Source organism: Dendropsophus ebraccatus, chromosome 5, assembly GCF_027789765.1.
Source record: "Dendropsophus ebraccatus isolate aDenEbr1 chromosome 5, aDenEbr1.pat, whole genome shotgun sequence".
Taxonomy (NCBI): Eukaryota; Metazoa; Chordata; class Amphibia; order Anura; family Hylidae; genus Dendropsophus; species Dendropsophus ebraccatus.
The window spans coordinates 90737410-90754409 of NC_091458.1; the positions used below are offsets into that span (position 1 = coordinate 90737410).

General features: G+C 47.6%; 2 protein-coding genes across 2 annotated transcripts in view; one reads left to right on the top strand and one right to left on the bottom strand.

Annotated features, from left to right (window-relative positions):
* GPR183 (G protein-coupled receptor 183) overlaps positions 1–12106 on the bottom strand; it is a 42590-nt gene extending 30484 nt beyond the window's left edge. Inside the window, exon 1 of the mRNA XM_069970709.1 lies at positions 12056–12106. The gene's annotated coding sequence lies outside the window, so the exon portion shown is untranslated. The remainder of the gene's footprint in view (positions 1–12055) is intronic.
* The window catches only part of UBAC2 (UBA domain containing 2), a 153173-nt gene that overhangs the window by 108562 nt on the left and 27611 nt on the right, over positions 1–17000 (top strand). The window lies entirely within an intron of this gene.

A 17000-nucleotide genomic window follows, 5' to 3' on the forward strand; every position in this document is an offset into this window, starting at 1 on the left:
TACACACAGGAGGGGGACAGGTTTCTCTATATACACACAGGAGGGGGGACAGGTTTCTCTATATACACACAGGAGGGGGGACAGGTCTCTCTATACACAGGAGGGGGGACAGATCTCTCTATATACAGGAGGGGGGACAGGTCTCTCTATATACAGGAGGGGGGACAGATCTCTCTATATACAGGAGGGGGGACAGGTCTCTCTATACACAGGAGGGGGGACAGGTCTCTATACACAGGAGGGGGGACAGGTCTCTCTATACACAGGAGGGGGGACAGATCTCTATATACAGGAGGGGGGACAGGTCTCTATATACAGGAGGGGGGACAGGTTTCTCTATACACAGGAGGGGGGACAGATCTCTCTATATACAGGAGGGGGACAGGTCTCTCTATACACAGGAGGGGGGACAGATCTCTCTATATACAGGAGGGGGGACAGGTCTCTATATACAGGAGGGGGGACAGGTCTCTCTATACACAGGAGGGGGGACAGATCTCTCTATATACAGGAGGGGGGACAGGTCTCTCTATATACAGGAGGGGGGACAGATCTCTCTATATACAGGAGGGGGGACAGGTCTCTATATACAGGAGGGGGGACAGGTCTCTCTATACACAGGAGGGGGGACAGGTCTCTATATAGACACAGGAGGGGGGGACAGGTCTCTCTATACACAGGAGGGGGGACAGGTCTCTATATACAGGAGGGGGGACAGGTCTCTCTATACACAGGAGGGGGGACAGATTTCTCTATATACAGGAGGGGGGACAGGTCTATACACAGGAGGGGGGACAGATCTCTCTATATACAGGAGGGGGGACAGGTCTCTCTATACACAGGAGGGGGGGACAGATCTCTCTATATACAGGAGGGGGGACAGGTCTCTATATACAGGAGGGGGGGCAGGTCTCTCTATACACAGGAGGGGGGACAGATCTCTCTATATACAGGAGGGGGGACAGGTCTATACACAGGAGGGGGGACAGATCTCTCTATATACAGGAGGGGGGACAGGTCTCTCTATACACAGGAGGGGGGACAGATCTCTCTATATACAGGAGGGGGGACAGGTCTCTATATGCAGGAGGGGGGACAGGTCTCTATACACAGGAGGGGGGACAGGTCTCTATATAGACACAGGAGGGGGGACAGGTCTCTCTATACACAGGAGGGGGGACAGGTCTCTATATACAGGAGGGGGGACAGGTCTCTATACACAGGAGGGGGGACAGGTCTCTATATAGATACAGGAGGGGGGACAGGTCTCTATATACACACAGGAGGAGAGGTCTCTCTATATACACACAGGAGGGGGGACAGGTCTCTATATACACACAGGAGGGGGACAGGTGTCTCTATATACATACAGGAGGGGGACAGGTGTCTCTATATACATACAGGAGGGGGGACAGGTCTCTCTATATACAGGAGGGGGGACAGGTCTCTCTATACACAGGAGGGGGGACAGGTCTCTCTATACACAGGAGGGGGGACAGGTCTCTCTATACACAGGAGGGGGGACAGGTCTCTCTATACACAGGAGGGGGGACAGGTCTCTCTATACACAGGAGGGGGGACAGGTCTCTCTATACACAGGAGGGGGGACAGGTCTCTCTATACACAGGAGGGGGGACAGGTCTCTCTATACACAGGAGGGGGGACAGGTCTCTCTATGCACACAGGAGGGGGGACAGGTCTCTATACACACAGGAGGGGGACAGGTCTCTCTATACACACAGGAGGGGGGACAGGTCTCTCTATACACAGGAGGGGGGGGGCGGGTCTCTCTATACACACAGGAGTGGGGCGGGTCTCTCTATACACACAGGAGTGGGGCAGGTCTCTTTATACACACAGGAGGGGGGACGGGTCTCTCTATACACACAGGAGGGGGGACGGGTCTCTCTATACACACAGGAGGGGGGACGGGTCTCTCTATATACACAGGAAGGGGGACGGGTCTCTCTATATACACAGGAGGGGGGACGGGTCTCTATACACACAGGAGGGGGGACGGGTCTCTCTATACACACAGGAGGGGGGGACGGGTCTCTATACACACAGGAGGGGGGACAGGTCTCTCTATACACAGGATGGGGGGGACATGTCTCTATACACAGGAGGGGGGGGACAGGTCTCTCTATACACAGGAGGGGGGGACAGGTCTCTATACACAGGAGGGGGGACATGAATCTCTATACACAGGAGGGGGGACAGGTCTCTCTATACACAGGAGGGGGGGGGACAGGTCTCTCTATACACAGGAGGGGGGACAGGTCTCTCTATACACAGGAGGGGGGGACAGGTCTCTCTATACACAGGAGGGGGGGGGACAGGTCTATCTATACACACACAGCAGACAACTGAGACAGCTCTGCTATTCCAGCTCTGCTATGCTCTGTGTACATACAGAATTGAGAAACCCTTTCCTCCTTTAGCCTCTGCCTCGGGTGTCAGTGATAAGAGGAGAGCACAGCAGCTAAACAAGACAGCGGCTCCTCCGTGCATTAACCTGCTGCTACACACTGTCCCATCAATCCTTATCTGGCCTGGGGGGGATGATCTACAACCCTGCGGCTGGAGAGTGTACCTCCCGGAGACTGGTGACAGGGGAGGGCTGTGTGGACGGCAGCGGCACATATAAGGAAGAGGTTACCCTCATGAGAGCTGCTGTTAGTTACACAGAGGGGGAGAGTTGTGGCTGCGCACAGTGACTGGCGCCTCTGGACAGGTCCCGGCAGTGACAGGAGGGGGAGGGGGCAGAGCGGTCACCCGGTCCTCGGCTCTGTGCTGCATGCGCTGACCGGGGAGAGAGGCCTAGGCGGGGAGCGCAGGCTGCACTCCGCCGCTGTTCTCCACAGGCTCAGTGTCCGCGTCTTGGGGTCCGGGGGGAGATAATCCGGATCCCCGGGCTGTAGTGTCAGAGCTCAGTGATCCCTCATCTGATCTGCTGCAGCCACGTCCTGCCTGACTGCCGGCATCCCTGCTCAGCACACCACAAACGTGAAATACCGCAGATACCGTCCTGGCAAAGTTGAGGTCGGTTAACCGACGCCAGGGACGGTATCGGTATTTTCACGGTATACCGCCCAGCCCTAACTAATATTCTTCCTTTATGGATAGCGCAGGTGTCTATATCTGGGTCAAAACCGCTGAAATAATAATAATAATGATATTATTTGAGTGGTTTTGACCCAGATATAGACCCCTGCGCTATCCATAAAGGAAGGATATTAGTGAATCTGCTGGTCCATTGTAGATTCGAATAGCTGCACTTTACTCCCCTCCAATGCTATTTGGTCGGATGTTCCTTCCAGGGAGCTGCGGTGTATTTATTTTGAGCCTTCTATAAAGTTGTGCCTATCCTAGCACAACTCAAAAAGGTGAGTGATCACTAACATCTAATCTAGTAGTGATTTGCTAAGCCTAAAGATCCTACACCATCTTTTTTTTTTTTACCGATACTCAAGGAGGTGTTTCCAGACTCCTAAAAAGCAGCAAGCTGGATTGTCTCCTCTCTTTATGAGTCCCAAGCAGGGTCAGGGGGGTGTAAGGAGGTGTTACAGCTTTGTGCACTTCAGGAGCTCAGGAAAGCCTCTTTGACTTAGAAAAATGATTTTTTTTTTTTCTATATGTTCTGGAAGCACAGACGGATATATGAAAGGTGCCATGTGTCTCCTTGTCCTACTGGCTATCTAACAGGGTCAGCAGTTTGAAATTTGAATTGCAGCTGACACATCCCTTTTAACTTAAAGTGACACTGTCACCCCCCTTTTTGCATTATGACTTCTCTACACAGGTGTAAAGGGTAAATTTTGGAGTTTTCACACCTTATTGTATATCATTCGTCATGTTGCTTGTTCTAGTTAAAGTGACTGTACCACCAGGCCCAGGCTGAAGCACTGTAGGCGGGCCGACCCACCCCCCGTGGGAAGAAACCCCAGCCCCTCCTCGGCCCGCCTCCAGTGCTTCAGCCTGGGCCTGGTGGTACAGTCACTTTAAAGTGATCTTTTATCTTCTGTGGATTGTGCCACCTGGACGGGTCTTCTGGATCGAAGCAACACCTAGCCCTACAACGGTGCTGTAGACCCCCGCCCCTTGGTGGCGTCATAGCCGTCTAGGTCACGCCCCCTCAACAGCCATGGGAATAGGCTGGCCTAAAGGTCTAGCCCCCACCCTTTGCTGTACCTAATCATCGTCGCTGTCCCCTGATGTTATTCCTGATAGTCTTTCCTGACCTCTGTTTCTATACCTGATCCTCACCACTGTCCCAATTACTGTTCTTTATTGCACCCCCTTTTGCTCTACCTGATCTACACCCCTGTTGTTGTACCTCACCATTGTTCCTGTCCCCTATTGTTGTACCTGAGGGTTGTCGCCCATTACTGTATGTGAAATATGAAAAATTTGGTGCTAAACTTTTAAACCCTGTAACACCGTAAAAAGGAAAAAAGAGCTTTACCAAATAATGGCAACATAAAGTAGACATAGTTTTAGTATGAATTGTTACCTCATTTGTGTTGCGTGACTATATTTGTTACAAGCAAAGCGTTTTAAACCTAGAAAAATGCATGTATCGACCAAAACTTACTACTAACATGATGTACACTTTGTCACTAAAAAAAAATTCTACTTTCACAAAGTTCTTAGCACATGAAGCACATAGTTACTTTGATAAAATTACTTTTAATCCTTTCTAGGAATGCTCATGTTTTAAGCCCTTCATCTGGGGGTCAGGTGAAGGGCACAAAACACGTGTTGGGGTGGTGGTGCCCTGGAGAAAGTGTTTTACAACTCTACTTGTGGGTAAATAACTGATCAGCAGTAGAGGTGGAAAGAGAATAGGTAATATGGTTTACAAGTATCCCAATTCCTGTGTTCTTTGCATTTAGACAATGTTATAATGAAATGTTTACTACTGTGTGCATTATTTCACTGGGACTGCCACCTTGTTTTAAGTGTGTGATTCTTTAACCCCTTCTGGACCGGGCTAATTTTAATTTTTGCGTTTTCATTTTTTTCTCCTTGTGCTTAAAAGGCTATAGCAGTTGCATTTTTACACCTACAGACTCACGTGAGCCCTTATTTTTGCGTCACTAATTGTACTTTGCACTGACAGGCTGAATTTTTGCATAAAATATGCTGCAAAACCAGAAAATATTTATATGCGCGGTGAAAGTGTTTTTACACTGTGTGTCCTATGGAAAAACTGACATGTTATATATGTTCCTCAAGTCTGTACAATTAAAATATGTAACATGTATAACTTTTATTTTATTTGATGGCTTGAAAAAAATTCAAACCATATATGTGCTTATAACTAGAGATGAGCGAACTGGGTTCGGCTTCGAGTCGATCCGAACCCAAATGTTCAGTATTTGATTAGCGGTGGCTGGATAAACATGGATACAGCCAATTACTATATCCATGTTTTCCACATAGCCTTAGGGCTTTATCCAAGTTCAGCAGCCACTACTAATCAAATGCCAAAAGTTCGGGTTCGGATGGACTCGAGCATGCTCGAGGTTCCCTCATCTCTACTTATAACGCTTTTATCCTTTGGTCTATGGTGCTGTGTGAGGTGTCATTTTTTGCGCCGTTATGTGTTCTTTCTATCGGTACCTTGATTGTTCAAATGTGACTTTTTGATCACTTTTTATTACAATTTTTCTGGATTTGATGCGACCAAAAATGCGCAATTTTGCACTTTGCGATTTTTTTGCATTTACGCTGTTTACCGTACAAGATCAGGAATGTAATAAATTAATATTTTGGGTGATTACGCACGCGGCGATACCAAACATGTTTGTTTATTTCTATTTATAAAATGGGAAAAGGGGGGTGATTCAAACTTTTATTAGGGGAGGGGATTATTTATTAATAATACAACTTTTTTTTTATTTTTTACACACATATACTAGAAGTCCCCCTGGGTGACTTCTAGTATATGCAAACTGATCTCTCATTGAGATCTATCCTGTATAGTTATACAGCATAGATCGATGAGATAAGTGTTCTATTGCTTTTGGCTGCTGCAGCCAAAAGCAATAGAATGCCGAGCCGGGATAAGCGCCAATACGGCGCAGACCCCGGCCGGCACCAGACACGGGGATCGCTCCTCCAGGACAACCTCCCCACTAGACCACCAGGGAACGGCTGCAGTAAGTCTTCAGATGCAGCTGTCAACTTTGACAGCTGCATCTGAAGACTTAATTAGCGGGCACAGCGATCGGACCATGCCTGCTAATAGCCGCGGTCCCGGGCTATATGCCGCACCCGGGACTGTGGTGGTTCAGAGCGGGGTCGCCGCGTGGCCCCGCTCTGAACTCCTCCACCCGTGCGAGGACGTACAGTTACGCCTTCGTTCGGGAAGGGGTTAAAGTGTACCTGTTATAACTTTCAACATCTAAATCAACAGAAGATGTGAAATAAAGCATCTTTGCAATATACATTTTTTTAAATGCTGTGAAATCCAGGTCCAGTCTCCTGAAGCTTTTTAGTCTTGTGCTGGTTGAAAAAAAGAGACTAAACACATGAAGTCCTGGCCAGTACAGTGTTGTCACTGCTCAATGTGTCCGTCAATCACATGACTGCCTTCTCTCTGTGAGACCTCAGATGGCCTGGGATACACTGGACTTATGTGTTTACACTCTTTGGGGAAAAAAGTGTCAATATACAGGAAGTGCCATGTTTTCTGTGATAACTAAAAAAAAAAAGAATGTAAATTGCAAACATGCTTTATATCACATCTATTGTTGATTTACATTTTAAAAGTTTTAATGACTGGTACCCTCAAGTGATTTTAATGTTAATTATTTGCTACATTACTTAAAGCGGTTTTCTTAGAAAAACAACCCCTCTCTACTTATTGCCATCATCAGAGATTACCTACCATATGCTTCATCCCTATATGGAAAGATTACTTAAGAACATTTCATTTTGAAATCAATGTTAAAGGGAACCAATCACGCCGAAAATCCATCTTAAGATAAGGAAAAGATAAGGTTTCCTAAACATCCCCCTGTAACCTCCGTGCCCTCCTCCATCAGTCAGTAATCTTACTTTGAAGAAGTCCCGCGCTGCATGTAAATTTCTGGCAAGTAGTCACGCTGGGCGGATTTAGTCAAGGTGGGCAGAATCAGTCACAGGTCCTGGGCGTCTGTAATAGCTGTAATCACGCCCAGAGGGGCGTGTTTGAGGTCTGCCTTCCATCCACGTGACCCGGAGGCTTGCGTTTCACGTCAGCGGCGCGCTGACGTCATCCGCACGCAGTGCCGTCGTCTTCCGGAGTCCACGCATGCGCAGTGCATCGGCGTCGTCGACTACAGAAGATGTCTGCGCTGCGTGCGGATGATGTCAGCGCGCCGCCGAGCTGCCGGGTCACGTGGATGGAAGGCAGACCTCAAGCACGTCCCTCTGGGCGTGATTACAGCCATTACAGACGCCCAGGACCTGTGACTGCCAGAAATTTACATACAGCGCGGGACTTCTTCAAAGTAAGATTACTGACTGATGGAGGGGGGCACGAAGGTTACAGGGGGATGTTTAGGAAACATGCTGGGTGATGTGCCAGCACGTTTCCTTATCTTAAGATGGATTTTCGGCGTAATTGGTTCCCTTTAAGCCTGCTAGAGACAATCTTCCTAATGCACAACTCCAGAAACTTTTATGTTTATTTAATTTATTCTTCAGAGTGGGAAGTAGGCATAGGGTGGAGCCATAGCAACATGTAGTCACGCTTTCACCCTTCTCCACGCTTTATTAGGACCCAAAATGCTGGGAACATAAAGGAAATCTTTCACTATGTTTATGCTGCCTTAAATGAGGGCAAAAAGGATATTAAAATAGCTCTCACACCTCTTGGGCAAAGAGCTGTCCTGTCAAGTCTTACTCTATCTAGAAATCTTAGAACATTGATGGGGGATTTTATGCCAAACCAAACAATTTCTCCAACAGAAAAGACGTCCCATCTGCAAACAGCTATTTTGGGGGTTGTTGCCCATCTTCAGTGCAAAGCAGGGTGTTGTCTGGCTAGTGAGGGGCCTATTGACGTAGGTCCAAGGGATACTAATTCTCCTTAAAGCGTAACTGTCATTTAAGTGTCATTTTTTAGAAATCAATAAATATCAATAGTACAAGCAATTCTTAAAAAACTCTAATAGGTTTTATTAAGCAAAAGTGTTTCCTTCTGTATTCAAAAACCTGTTTTCCTACCTTCCTCCTCACTTTAGAAGAAGCAGGATTTCTGAAGAAGAAGAAGAAACCTAGGTCCCTTTTAAGAGCGACCTGGGTCCCTTCAAGAACGAAATATGTTCCTTTAAGAGCAACCTGGGTCCCTTTAAGAGCAACCTGGGTCCCTTTAAGAACGAAATCTGTTACTTTAAGAGTGAAATTGGTCTTTTTAAGAGCGACCTGGGTCCCTTTAAGAGCGACCTGGGTCCCTTTAGGAGCGACCTGGGTCCCTTTAGGAGCGACCTGGGTCCCTTAAGGCCCGACCTGGGTCTCTTTAGGCGCGACCTGGGTCCCTTTAGGCGCGACCTGGGTCCCTTTAGGCGCGACCTGGGTCCCTTTAGGCGCGACCTGGGTCCCTTTAGGAGCGACCTGGGTACCTTTAACCCCTTAACGACATAGGGCGTATATTTACGCCCTGATGCCGTTAGGGCCGTTCAGAGCGGGGCCGCGCGGCGATCCCGGGTGCCGCTTGTAGCCCGGGACCGCAGGTATTAGCGGGCACGGTCCGATCGCCGTGCCCGCTAATACAGTAATCAGATGCAGCTGTCAAAGCTGACAGCTGCATCCGAATACTGGACGCAGCGTCATCCCTGGTGTCTAGTGGGGAGATCGCTCCTCCGGGATGTTATCCCGGAGGAGCGATCTCCGTAACTGAAGCCGGCCGGGGACTGCTCCAAGATGGCGCCGTCCCCGGCTCGACACTCTTTTACTTCCAGCTGCAGCAGCCGGAAGTAAACGACTGCCTATCTCATGGATCTCTGCAGCATATCTATGCTGCAGAGATCTCTATGAGAGATCAAAGTGTGTATACTAGAAGTCCCCCAGGAGGGCTTCTAGTATAAGTGTAAAAGAAAAAAAAACTGTTTTTTATAGTAAAAAGCCCCTTCCCCTAATAAAAGTCTGAATCACCCCCCTTTTCCCAGGTTATTAATAAAAGTAAACAAATAAATAAACAAACATGTTTGCTATCGCCGCGTGCGTAATTGCCTGAACTATTAATTAATCACATTCCTGATCTCGCACAGTAAACGGCGTCAGCACAAAAAAATCCCACAGTGCAAAATTGCGCATTTTTGGTCGCATCAAATCCAGAAAAATTGTAATATAAAGCGATCAAAAAGTCGTATATATGCGCAATCAGATACCGATAGAAAGAACACATCATGGCGCAAAAAATGACACCTGGCACAGCCCCATAGACCAAAGTATAAAAGCGCTATAAGCCTGGGAATGGAGCGATTTTAAGTGACGTATATTTGTTGACAATGGTTTGAATTTTTTACAGGCCATCAGATACAATATAAGTTATACATGTTACATATCGTTTTAATCATAACGACTTGAGGAACATGCATAACAAGTCAGTTTTACCCCAGGGCGAAAACACATTTCCCCCAAATAAACAAAATGCGTTTTTTTTTTTTCAATTTCACCACACTTTGAATTTTTTTCTGGTTTTGCAGTGTACTTTATCTAAAAATTCAGCCTGTAATTGCAAAGTACAATTAGTGACGCAAAAAATAAGGGCTCATGTTGGTTTCTAGGTGGAAAAATGCAAGTGCTATGGCCTTTTAAGCACAAGGAGGAAAAAACGAAAAAATCAAATTGGCTCTGTCCTTAAGGGGTTAAGAGCAACCTGGGTCCCTTTAAGAGCGACCTTGGTCCCTTTAAGAGCGACCTTGGTCCCTTTAAGAGCGACCTTGGTCCCTTTAAGAGTGACCTGGGTCCCTTTAAGAACGAAATGGGTCCCTTTAAGAACGAAATGGGTCCCTTTAAGAGTGAAATATGTCCCTTTAAGAGTGAAATATGTCCCTTTAAGAGTGAAATATGTCCCTTTAAGAGTGAAATATGTCCCTTTAAGAGCGAAATGGGTCTCTTTAAGAGCGACCTGGGTCCCTTTAAGAGCCACCTGGGTCCAATTAAGAGCGAAGGGACCCAGGTCGCTCCTAAAAGGACTCATGTTGCTCTTAAAAGGAACGGGAGCCAAGTTGCTCTTAAAGGGATGGGACCCAAGTCGCTCTTAAACGACGGCACCTAGGATTAAAGTTTCTCTTAAAAGGAAGTCACTGATAAAGGGGCGCTCTTTTCAAGCACTATGTATTTTCCTGGAAATGAAAATCTAGTTACATTAACTATTACAGGTAATGTGGGATTTATCATCCCTGATGTACAAAAGTTGCTAATTATTGTGCAGGTAGGTGTAAATTATGGTAAACAAATAAGCCCGCTCACAGCAGCCTCAGATTCACTGGATTTATTTAGAGCAGCGTACAGATAAGTTTGTTTTGATAAACAGATTTAGGGACATTTAATACCTGGTGTAAAGTGAACAGGGGCCAGATGTGAATACAATTTTCTCATTGGGCCCACCTGCGCCAGAATGGGGCAGATCGGGCGGTGGGGTTTCTGCGTACGCTGCATTTAAAGCGGCACTATCAGCAGGTTCTGCCGAGAGAACCTGCTCATATGCCGCAAGAGCCCTTTACCTTAGAAGTTGATAGCAGTTAGAACCGCTCCTCTCCTCCTCTGCAATCTTCCTAAAATTGCCCCTATGCAAATTAGGGGCTTAAGAGCATTTGGGGCGTCACCTAGGTTCGGGAGCATCACTCTGTCCTGCCCAGTCTGCACCCTCCTGTGCCACCCCCTCCAGTTCAGTTCACCCAGGCAGCATCCTCCCGTCCCGCTCAGTTCGCCCCTATCTGTACTGCCCCCTCCCCGCCAGTCCAGCTCGCCCAGGCAGCATCCTCCTGTCCCACTCAGCCCGCCCCCTCCCATGTTGTATGACAGCCGTTCAGGAGACCAGGACAGAAGGGTGGTCACTGCTATAGTTTGCATATAGCAGGAGTGTGATCAGCGCTGGGAGCCTGGGTTGAGCTGGATGGTAAAGCTCAGCCCAGGGTCTCAGCGCTGATCGGGTTCTTGCTATTTGCAAACTATAACAGTGAGCAGTATACTGTCCTGGGCTCCTGAACGTCAGAAGAGTGTCCCCCGCAGGCTGTCAGCTCAGCTGCATGGGAGGGGGCGGGCCGAGCTGGTGGGACAGTGCGGGGAACACTCTTCTGCCATTCAGGAGCCCTGGACAGTATGCTGCTCACTGCTATAGTTTGAAAATAGCAAGAACGCCATCGGCGCTGGGAGCCTGGGCTGAGCTTTGCAAACTATAGCAGTGAGCACCCTGCTGTCCTGGGGTCCTAAACGGCTGTCATACGGCATGGGAGGAGGCGGGCTGAGTGGGGCAGAAGGATGCTGCCTGGGCGAGCTGGACTGGAGGGGAGGGGGCGGTACAGATGGGGGCGGACTGGGCGGGACGGGAGGATGCTGCCTCGGTGAACTGAACTGGAGGGGGCAGGACAGGAGGGGACAGAGTGGTGCACCCAGACCCAGACGATGCAGTTATTGTCCTAAAAAACAACTTTTAAACTTACAGCCCTGTGCCAAAAGGCCGGGGGTTAGATTGTGTATACATTAGGCTGGCACACCCTCTCTGTCCCTCCTTCCCACCCTACTCATCATTAGGAATGCTCCAGGCAGATTTACTTTTTTTCCTCAGCACAGCACATGGGCTGGATCATTAACCCCTTAGTGACTGCCATGCTGCCTTTTCACATTGGCCACTAATTGGCTTTATTCCGATGCGTACGCCTTTTAACGCTGGGCGCATTGGAATAAATTACCGCCTGGCGGCGGCTGCAGGACGGGTTGTCAGCGGTCAGTGTGACCGCTGACACCCTCCTGTAACCCGTTAAATGCCGCTGTCAAACCATGACAGCGGCATCTAACGGGTCCCGGTGGATCCCGGACGGCGCCGTGGGTCACTTACGCGATCGCGATGTCCCGCGTCGTTGTCCAGGGTCCCGATGTCTCCATGGTGATCCTGGGGTCCTAATGAAGGTCCCTGGGGTCACCATGGAGATGCCTCATGCTGACAGGGGTGGCCGTGGCTATTGCCTGTCAGCATGAGGCATGATACAATACACTGCAGTACATCAGGTACTGCAATGTATTGTATCAGTGATCAAAGTATTTTACACTAGTGTACAGTAATGTACACTAGTGTAAAAGTAAAAAAAAGTGAAAAAGTGTGCACCAAACACAACACAGCCCCCCCCCAATAATAAAGATGCATTACATTCCCTATACCCAATAAAACGTGACATAAAAGTGATCAAAAACACAAATCCTATACATATTTGGTATCGCCACGTCCGTAACGACCCAATCTATAAAACTATATCAATAATTATATCGCACGACACACGCTGTAAAAATAAAATTAAAAAAACAGTACCAGAATAGCTGTATTTTATCAATTCACTTTAGAAAATACGTCATAAAAGAGATCAAAAAGTCATATACATATAAAACTTGGTATCAATAGAAACTACAGATCTTCCCGCAAAAAATAAGCTCAAAACCAGCTCTGTCGCGCAAAAGATGAGAACGCTATGGATCTTGCAATGCGGCGACTGTTTTTGTGGGTTTTTGCTAGGAAGATAGTTTCTATTGCGCCAAAGTGATAATAGTTAAAGAAACCTATACAAATGTGGTATCGCCAAAACCGTAGCGACCCAGAGAATACATGTATTATGTTATTAGTGACCGCCGATACGGATTTTTACAGCGATCACTAATGGGCTCTATTCTGCTGCCATCAGCTCTTTATGGCGATGGTGCAGAATAGTGCAGCGGCACGGGTAATGCCCGCAGCCCCCTCCTCTCAGCTACCGGAGGTAGCTGAGGGGTTGGGGCAGAGTGTGGGGTCTGTCCCGGCAAGTCCCCTCACCGGCGATCGCCGTTATTACCAGTATAACGGCGGCCACCGGTAACAGACATTGCCAGCGCAGCTGAACGCTTTCATCTCTTCTCCACGTAAATCCACAGTGAGAGGAGATGAGAACATGTCCCCCCTTGTCCCCAGAATTAACCCTAGTGACCTGGTCACTGACGCTCCCTTCCCAGGGCGGCCATCTGATCCAAGATGGCCGCCGCCATCTCTGTGAACAGACTCTGTTCACAGTGATGGATTCCTAAAAATGATCAAAGCTTCATTCTCTCCACCACCGGAGGTGGCGGAGAGCATGGGGCAATGATCTGTGACCACCCGGTGTGGTCCCAGTACAAGTGATCAGCGGTATATACTATATACCACTGATCGCTTGTTCCAAATGGTGCCGGCACTTTTTTACGCCTGTCACCAAAGTCAAGTGCCCTGGATTACTTGTAACCACCCCAGATTACCTTTAACCACCCCAGATTACCTGTAACCACCCCAGATTACCTGTAACCACCCCAGTTTACCTGTAACCACCCCAGATTGCCTGTAACCACCCCAGATTGCCCGTAACCCCCCCAGATTGCCCGTAACCACCCCAGATTGCCCGTAACCACCCCAGATTGTCCGTAACCACCCTAGATTGCCCGTAATCTCCCCAGATTGCCCGTATCCACCCCAGATTGCCCGTATCCACCCCAGATTGCCCGTATCCACCCCAGATTGCCCATATCCACCCCAGATTGCCCATATCCACCCCAGATTGCCCGACACTACCCCAGATTGCCCGACACTACCCCAGATTGCCCGCAATCTCCCCAGATTGCCCGTAATCTCCCCAGATTGCCCGTAATCTCCCCAGATTGCCCGTAATCTCCCCAGATTGCCCGTAATCTCCCCAGATTGCCCGTAATCTCCCCAGATTGCCCGTAATTTCCCCAGATTGCCCGTAATCTCCCCAGATTGCCCGTATCCACCCCATACAGCCAGTAAACACCCCCAGATTGCCCGTAACCACCCCAGATTGACCGTAACCACCCCAGATTGGCACAGACTGCTCGTAACCACCCCAGATTGCACTTAAACCCACCAGATTGCCTGTTGCCACCTCAGATAGCCAGTAAACACCCCGAGATTGTCCATTACCACCCCAGATAACCAGTAAACACCCACATATTGCCTGTAACTAAAATGACACTCCTTCTCTTCTGAGCCTGTGCTGTGTGCCCATACAGTGGTTTATGCCCACATATGGGGTACCATTGTACTCAGGAGAACCTCCGTTACAAATTTTGGGGTGCTTTTTCTCCCCTGTTCCTAGTGAAATTGAAAAATTTCAAACCAAACAAACATGTTATTTGAAAAATTTTATTTTTTTCATTTTTACGGTCTAGTTTTGAATACTTTCCTCCAATACCTGTGGGGTCAAAATGCTCACCACACCCCAAGATGAATTCCTTGAGGGGTGTACTTTCCAAAATGGGTAAATTTTTTTTGGGGGGGGGGGTTCTATTCTGTAGACATTACAGGGGCACTGCACCTGGCTCTCAGAAACTTCTTCAGAAAAATCATGCACTGAAAATGCTCCCTTCCTTCCGAGGCCCGCTGTGTGCCCACACAGTGGTTTATACCCATGTATGGGGTACCGTTCTACTCAGGATAACCTGCGTTACATATATTGGGGTGAGTTTTCTCCCCTGTTCCTCGTGAAATTGAGAAATTTCAAACTAAACAAACATGTTATTGGAAAAATTCAATTTTTTTCATTTTTACTGCCTTTTTTTAAATACTTTCCTCTAATACCTGTGGGGTCAAAATGGTCACCACACCCCAAGATGTATTCTTTGAGTGGTGCACTTTCCTAAATGGGGGGACTTTTGGAGGGAGGTTATATTGCTGACACTACAGGGGCTCTTCAAACGCACCTGGCGCTCAGAAACTTCTTCAGCAAAATCTGAACTGGAAATGCTAATAGGCGCTCCTTCCCTTCTGAGCCCCGCTGTGTGCCCATACAGTGGTTTACGGCCACATATGGGGTACCATTGTACTCAGGAGAACCTTCGTTACAAAATTTGGGGTGCATTTTCTCTCATGTTTATTATGAAAATGAGATACTTTAATCTTAACAAATATATTATTGGAAAATTTCTGTTTTCCATTTTTTTCCGGCCTAATTGTGAATACTTTCCTGTAGGGGTAAAATGCTCATTATACCCCTAGATTAATTCTTTAAGGTGTCTAGTTTCCAAAATGGGGTCACTTATGGAGGTTTCCAGTATACAAGCCTCCTAAATCAACTTAAGGGTATATTCACACGGGCGGGCTCGCAGCGAGATTCTCGCTGCGAGCCCGGCAGGTCCTGTCAGTTCCCATAAACTACATACTTGCTGCGGTCTAAACGACCGCAGCGAGTATGTAATTATACCGCGCTTAACCCCTTCTACTCCCGCCGGCTCCCCCGCTGTAAGCAGCATACATTACCTGTCCTTGCTGCACGGGTCCGGCGTCCTGCTCTCCCGCCCGGCCAATCAGTGGCTGCGGCTGGGCAGCACACTAATTGGCCGGACGGGAGAGCAGGACGCCGGACCCGTGCAGCGAGGACAGGTAATGTATGCTGCTTACAGCCGGCGGGAGTAGAAGGGGTTAAGCGCGGTATAATTACATACTCGCTGCGGTCGTTTAGACCGCAGCAAGTATGTAGTTTATGGGAACTGACAGGACCTGCCGGGCTCGCAGTGAGAATTTCGCTGCGAGCCCGCCCTTGTGAATATACCCTAAAAAAAGAACTGGTCCCTAAAAAAATTAGTTTTGGAAATTTCATGAAAATTTGATAATTTGCTGATACATTTCTAAGCCCCGTGACACCCTAAAAAAGTGAAATATGTTTACGAAATGAAGCCAGAATAAAGAGGACATATTGATAATGTGACTTACTAACTAATTTTTGTCATGTGCCTTTTTTTTTTTTTTTAGAAGCAAAGAATTTCAAAGTTCGTAAAGTGCAAAATTTTCTAATTTTTCATTATATTTTGATGTTTTTCACAAAAACACATAAGACAGTGACCAAATTTTGCCACTAACATATTGTACCATATGTTATGAAAAAACAATCTCAGAATCGCTAGCATACGTTAAAGCATCACTGAGCTATAAGCGCATAAAGTGAGACAGGTCAGATTTTGAAAAATGAGCCTGGTCATTAAGGCCCAAACAGGCTTGGTCCCTAAGGGGTTAAAGCGTAACTGTCATGTTTTTTTTTTTATTGCAGAAATAAGTAGTATAAGCGATTTTAAGAAACTCTGTAATAGGTTTCATCAGCCAAAAAAGCCTCCTTCTGTACTCAAGAAGCAATCTCCCAGCCTGACTTCTTATCTGTGCATTGTCAGGCAAACACATCTTCATTACAGAAAAGCCAGTGAAGACGGGCTCTGCTCTCTCCATTGTAAGCCTATGAAGGGGGGAGGGTCTGAGGGAGATGAGGGAGCAGGAAGAGGTGACATGAAGGTCAGCTGTTTGTAGACTCTCTGGGCACCTAAAACGCTAAATTCAGGTGTCAGAAAGGTCAGTGCTTATCTATGAACTTACTGAGAGAAAATTGCAGGGTGTTTTGCTTTGCAGGACTGCTCCATGCTCAGTCGCTCCTAACAGCCCCTCCCCTCTCCATAGCCACATAATGGAGACAGAAATCCTGCTTCATCTGATGTGAGGGGGGAGGCTGGGAGATTGCTTTTTCAGTACAGAAGGAAACTCTTTTAGTACATAAAACCTATTACAGAGTTTCTTAAAATCACTTGAACTGTTGATATTTAATCTTTTCAGAAAAATGACCCTGAAATGACAGTTACGCTTTAAAGCACCTGTGTATTTTTCACTGCAGAGGAATAGGAAAAACTGTGAAGAGGGTGGGGAGGAGGGACGGTGGGGTGGTGCACAGTTAGGGCACAGATACTCCAAGCCACGGCTATTGGGCACAGGGCTGCAGGTTTAACCCCTT